This window comes from Lynx rufus, unplaced genomic scaffold (assembly GCF_022079265.1).
Source record: "Lynx rufus isolate CCGP_SWC_20201006 ecotype Redwood Valley unplaced genomic scaffold, mLynRuf1.p SCAF_5, whole genome shotgun sequence".
In the NCBI taxonomy this organism is placed as follows: Eukaryota; Metazoa; Chordata; class Mammalia; order Carnivora; family Felidae; genus Lynx; species Lynx rufus.
Window position 1 is genome coordinate 155,969,036 of NW_025814867.1, and position 5,982 is coordinate 155,975,017.

Here is a 5,982-nt window from a genome sequence, read left to right on the forward strand (position 1 = left end):
CATGAACCGCGAGATCGTGACCTGAGCCAAAGTCGGACACTTAACCAACTGGGCCACCTGGGCGCCCCCATCTGTAACGAATTCTTGAAACGAGCCGGCTACAGACACGGAGGACAGGTCTGTGGAGGCCAGCAGGCCGGGAGGGTGGCGAGCACGAGGGATCCACGTGCTAGAAGCATCTGTACCTGGAGCACAGTGTTCACACGAATCCTTACACGTGAAAACATCACACAGAACTCACACCACACACAAACGAACGTGTGTAAAACCCAGGACGCGTGAGTAAGAACGAGACTGTATGCACGTCAACTTCCTGGTTGATACTCTGCTGTAATTTCCCAGTAAGTCACCCCTGCGGAAAGCAGGAGAAGAATATGGGACCTCCTGGTAGTAATCTAACAAGCGCATGTTAGTGCACCACTATCTCAAAATAAAAAGGTGTTTAAAACCGAGGTGAGATACAGATTCTTTTTTTTAGAAGAAGGACTCTTCACCAGGTGACCTACGGTAAGGTGAAATGTCGCAAGAAGCTCCCAAGAAAAATTCTACCCCACGGAAATCTGGAGCTACACAAAGGAAATGGCCAACGTGTAGGAAAAATCAAATTTTCTCATTTTCAGTCTCTTGAGAAGGCAGGGGATTCTAAACACTGCTGTCCTACAGAACTTCCTGCCATGGCAGAAACATTCTCGCCCTGTGCTGGCCAACATGGGGGACCCTGAGCACCAGGGACATGACCAGTGTGACTGACAAACTGAATTCTAATTCTCAATTTTAATGATTTCAACCTAAGAAGCCCCATGCCAGAGCGCCTGCTGTAAGGGGACAGGACAGGTATGTAGCATAAATAATCACAAGGTACTGCAGGTTTCAAACATAAACGAACTAGATAAATGTGTGACTACTGGCCCAGCGCTCTCACTGGGCAACCCCCCCCTCCCCCGCCACGGGCTCGCATGACAGCCCCCCCCCCATGCCTGGAGCACAGCAGGGACGCTGCACCCTGCACCTGCACAGGCCCAAACCACCTGAGGCAGTCTGTGCTCACAGTCTGTGCTGGCTCGGGCAGGGGAGGCCCCTGCCTGCCACCTGTCTAGGCAGCACCCCCCTCCCCCAACCAGCAAGTCCCTGGACGCAGGCGCTCGGCTCGGCTGGGCCACAGCCAAGCCTGCTTTCAGCAGGCCTGAGGTCACCTCCTGGGGGAGCCCAGCAGGCCGAGCAGAGTGCAGCCAAAGGCAGGCAGCCAAAGGCAGGCAGCGTGACACGACACGGGGAACTGCATATGCAAACACTCATCACTAAACAAGAGAAAAGATCTGCAGTTAACCAACAAACCCAAGAGCAAAACAAAACGGGATGTTAAACAACTATTCCATTCATCCCACAGAAAGCTGGGAAAGAGACAACAGGGAACAAGACACGTGGGACAGGCAGAAAAGGAGCCACAAGATGACGCAGCCCCAAGCAGCCCCACGGCACTGAAGGTGAACTGACAGAAACGACCTATGTCCCCCCGGGGCACCACACGAGCTAGAGGGTGAACTGTACCCCGATTTCTCAAGTTAGGATTAAAGCAGGGTTAGAGCAGAAAGTAACACGGTTCAGGAGCAATTATACAGACCACACGGTGAAATTTTTGCTGAATTGGGTGAAATAAACTACATTCTCAAAATTAATTTCACCTGCTTTTTAGAAACCTTTCAAAGTGACTTACCGGAAATTTCTAAATTACTTATGTGGCTCAAATTGTATTTCCGCTGACATCCGGTATTTTGGACATAAAAACATGTCTGCAACAAACCCACTTTTTTTTTTTTTTTTTTAAGATCTTGATTTTTAAGTAATTTCTACACCCAACGCAAGGCCTGAAGTCACAACCCCGAGATCAGGAGTCACACGCTTTACCAACTGAGCCAGCCAGATGCGCCAACAAACCCCCTTTAAATATAAATCCACACGTCTGCGAAAAGCAAAGGGGTGTGCAAGAGGTCCCGCTAACACTTGTGAAAAAACACGCAGCATCTGTGTCAGCAGTGATCAACCACACCTGAGAACAAAGACAGACCTAGGGATGAAAAGGGACATTACATGATCAGGAACAGGTCACTGATTCACCAAGACGACACACATCACATCACATCCTCAGTGTAGATGCACCTAATATCACAATTTTTAAAAATGTGAGGCAAAACCCAGGACAACAGAAAATCAGGCAAGCCCACACTTATATTTATTAAAATATCGGGGCGCCTGGGTGGCTCGGTCAGTTAAGCGTCCTACTTCGGCTCAGGTCATGATCATATGGTTCCCGAGTTCGAGCCTCGGGTTGGGCTCTGGGCTGACAGCTGGGAGCCTGGAGCCCGCTTCGGATTCTGTGTCTCCCTCTCTCTCTGCCCCAACCTACTCACATTGTCTCTGTCTCAAAAATAAACACACGTTTAAAAATAATAATAAAGTAAAATAAAACAAAATACTGATTTCAGGGGCACCTTGGTGGCTCAGTCGGTTAAGCATGTGACTTTGGTTCAGGTCATACTCTCACGGTCTGTGAGTTTGAGCCTCGTGTCAGGCTCTGTTCCTGTCAGCTTGTTGCCCGGAGCCTGCTTCGGATTCTGTGTCTCCCTCCCTCCCCTGCTCACGAGCGCCCTCTCTCTCTCTCTCTCTCTCTCTCTCAAAAATAAACATTAAAAAAAAATTATAAATTCATTTAAATAAATGCTGATTTCAGGGGCGTGTGGGTGGCTGTTGGTTGAGTGTCTGACTCTTGATTTTGGCTCAGATCATGATCTCATGGTCCGCGGGGTGAGCCCCGCTTCGGGCTCTGCATTGACTTCAGAGCCTGCTTGAGACCCTCTTTCTCCCTCTCTCTCTGCCCCTCCCCTGCTCATGTGCGTGTTTTCTCTCTCTCTCAAAAATAAACATTCAAAAAGAATAAAAAATTAGGAAGACAATACTGACTTCAGAATCAATACAAGTACACAGCGTTCTTCCCGCTGAGGACGACCAGAACCGTCGCCAGCTGGGTCTGAGCACCACTAACAGAGTGGCCTCCAGCTGCCACAAAACTACAAGAACACATGTTCCGGTCAAGTGCGTTGACATACCAGCCTCGAGGCATCTAAAAGGAAGGAAGTCAAAGTATACTCTGAGACCACAGGGAATTGAAACAAGAAACCCATAACAACAACGAAAAAAAATCTAGGGAAAAAAAAGCAAACGTTTGAAAATTACACCACACTTCCAAATAACCAGGATCAAAACAAAAATCACAAGGGAAATTAGCAAAACTGCGTGTCAACACGTAAGGCTTCAGGCACTGCTGCTGTAGGAAAACTCGACAGTGCCCTACATCAGTGTCAGGGGGGAGCCCTTCCGGAACGGCCAGCCGGTGCTGTTTACCGGCAAGAGGCCTCAGCCCCTCGGCAGGTCGCCCTCTTCACAGGCTGCTCGGCTGCCCTCACCCCCCGGCGGCTGGCCGCCCCCACAGTGGCTGATCCAGCTGTTCCTTTAAGGGACCTTGCCGAGAACAAGATCAAATGTAAGTCTGGACACTGGGTGGGCGGCTTTCTCAGCTGCCGCACACCAGCCCGTAACTTGCCTTTGTGAAAGTAAACGTCATCACAACCGAAACGCTGAGTCTGGAGGATGCACCGAATGTTCCGGTCTGCAGCGGGAGGGTTGCATGAACAACGCCAGGCCGACAGCACCATCTAAACGGAACACAGGGGAAACCACGGGCCAGCAGTCCTGAGTACACATCTAACAGAAACGCTGGCACGTTCCCAGAGACAAGGACCACAACGTTCATCGTGGCCGGTACGCGAACTAGTCAAAGGCCCCTGATGGAACGGACGTGCCGTGGTATCTTCACACTGGGCGCAGCACGTAGCAAGGAGAACGAACCACCTACAATCCCGTGTCACGATGCGCATGAATCTCAGCGGGAGAGGGGGGCCCAAGGGGCCTGAAGCCACTAAGGGCAAAGTGTTGGTGGGCCTGGGCCTCAGGGGGCGGGGATGTCTCCCCATTGTTTCTGTGGACATGTCACACACGTGCACTCAGCTGGTGACTCTCTAGTGGGCCCACTGGACGTGCCCCTTCCGGCCGTACTCAAAATGCAAACAGACCAAGAAAGCAGTAAGGATTAAGAAATATGTCAACTGAGCATCTAATTCTTGATTTCAGCTCAGGTCATGATCCCAGGGTCATGAGATCAAGCTCCCCCAGCAGCCTCCTTGCACGGAGCCTGCCTGGGTTTCTGTCTCTCCCTCTCTCTCTGCCCCTCCCCCACACTTGCACGCTCTCGCTCTCAAAATACAACAACAAAAAAAGACCACCGATCTTTTTAAGTCAATAAATGACCTGGGGGCGCCTGGTGGTCTCCATCGGTGGAGCCCGTGACTCTTGACCTCAGGGTTGTGAGTTCAAGAAGCGCCAACACTGGGTGTAGAGATCACTTAAAAATAAAACAAGTTGGGGGCGCCTGGGTGGCGCAGTCGGTTAAGTGTCCGACTTCAGCCAGGTCACGATCTCGCGGTCCGTGAGTTCGAGCCCCGCGTCAGGCTCTGGGCTGATGGCTCGGAGCCTGGAGCCTGTTTCCGATTCTGTGTCTGCCTCTCTCTCTGCCCCTCCCCCGTTCATGCTCTGTCTCTCTCTGTCCCAAAAATAAATAAAAACGTTGAAAAAAAAAATTAAAAAAAAATAAAACAAGTTGGAACAAAGCCCAAGAACCCTTTTCCCCCCAGAAGGTAAAACATACAAACAGGAAGGAAAAATGGAAAGTAGAAAACAAAACCAACTGGGTGTGTAAGGAGCTAATCCTCAGCTCCCACGGCAGGCCAAGAGGCGGAAACACAAAGAGGCCGGCTTTGTGAGCCAGCTGGCGGCGGACCCGGCTTCCCAGCAAGGCCGTCGTGGGAGAAAGTGAGCACGAGACAGAAAACCCTTCCAACACAGCACGTGGCCATCACGGGTGTGCGTTCCGACCAACCAACCGAGAAAGGAAGGCCTGGGGCAGCCGGGGGCCTGCGGGTCAGGGTCCCCACGGGAACGCGGCTCACACCCACCTCTGGGAAGGCCTGGATGGAGGGCCTCACTTAGGAGACAGGGACAGGGTTTCAGGACCAGGAGGCCGCTTCGGTCCCAAAGGGGTGCAGCCCCACAGGAGGCAGCTGCGGCAGAGGAGAAGGGTGCTGGGTCTCCTCTCCCACCCCCAGCCCCGCCCGCAGCCGGAGCCCGAGTCCGCGTGTGCTGGGGCGGGAGGGCGACGAAAGCACCCATGTGGATGGAGCACGACCCGCCGACTGCGTTATTACTGTCGGCAGCGTGGTGGTTCTTGGAGGATGCGGACGTACGAAGGGAAATACAAGCAGCGAACGCAACGCGGCCGCTGGGAGAAGGAATGAGGGACGGGGCTGAAGGGCGCAGGGCGGGTCACTGTTAGCTGGTCAGCAGTTTGGTCTTGGCCGTGTGCACCTGGGACTGTGAGAATAACGAGAGAGACTTGAAAGCGAGCAGCGGAGAGGCAGTGATGGCAGCGGCCGCCCTGCGTCCGTTCTGATCCTGACGGGCGGCTCGGCACCACCTCCCAGGCAGGTGCCAGAGGGCCCCGCGCACACAGCCCTCAGCTCCGCCCCTGCCGCCCTGTTTCAGGCACCTGCCCACGAACACAGCGAACGTTCCGCGAGAAAGCAAGCCCACGTGAACACAGAACAGGGTTTGGCTTTGTTTTCAAAGACGGTAACCAGTTAGTTTTAAAACTGTACAGGTTTTTTTTTTTTTTTTAATTTTTTTTTTTTCAATGTTTACTTATTTTTGGGACAGAGAGAGACAGAGCATGAACGGGGTAGGGGCAGAGAGAGAGGCAGACACAGAATCGGAAACAGGCTCCAGGCTCCGAGCCATCAGCCCAGAGCCTGACGCGGGGCTCGAACTCACAGACCGCGAGATCGTGACCTGGCTGAAGTCGGACGCTTAACCGAC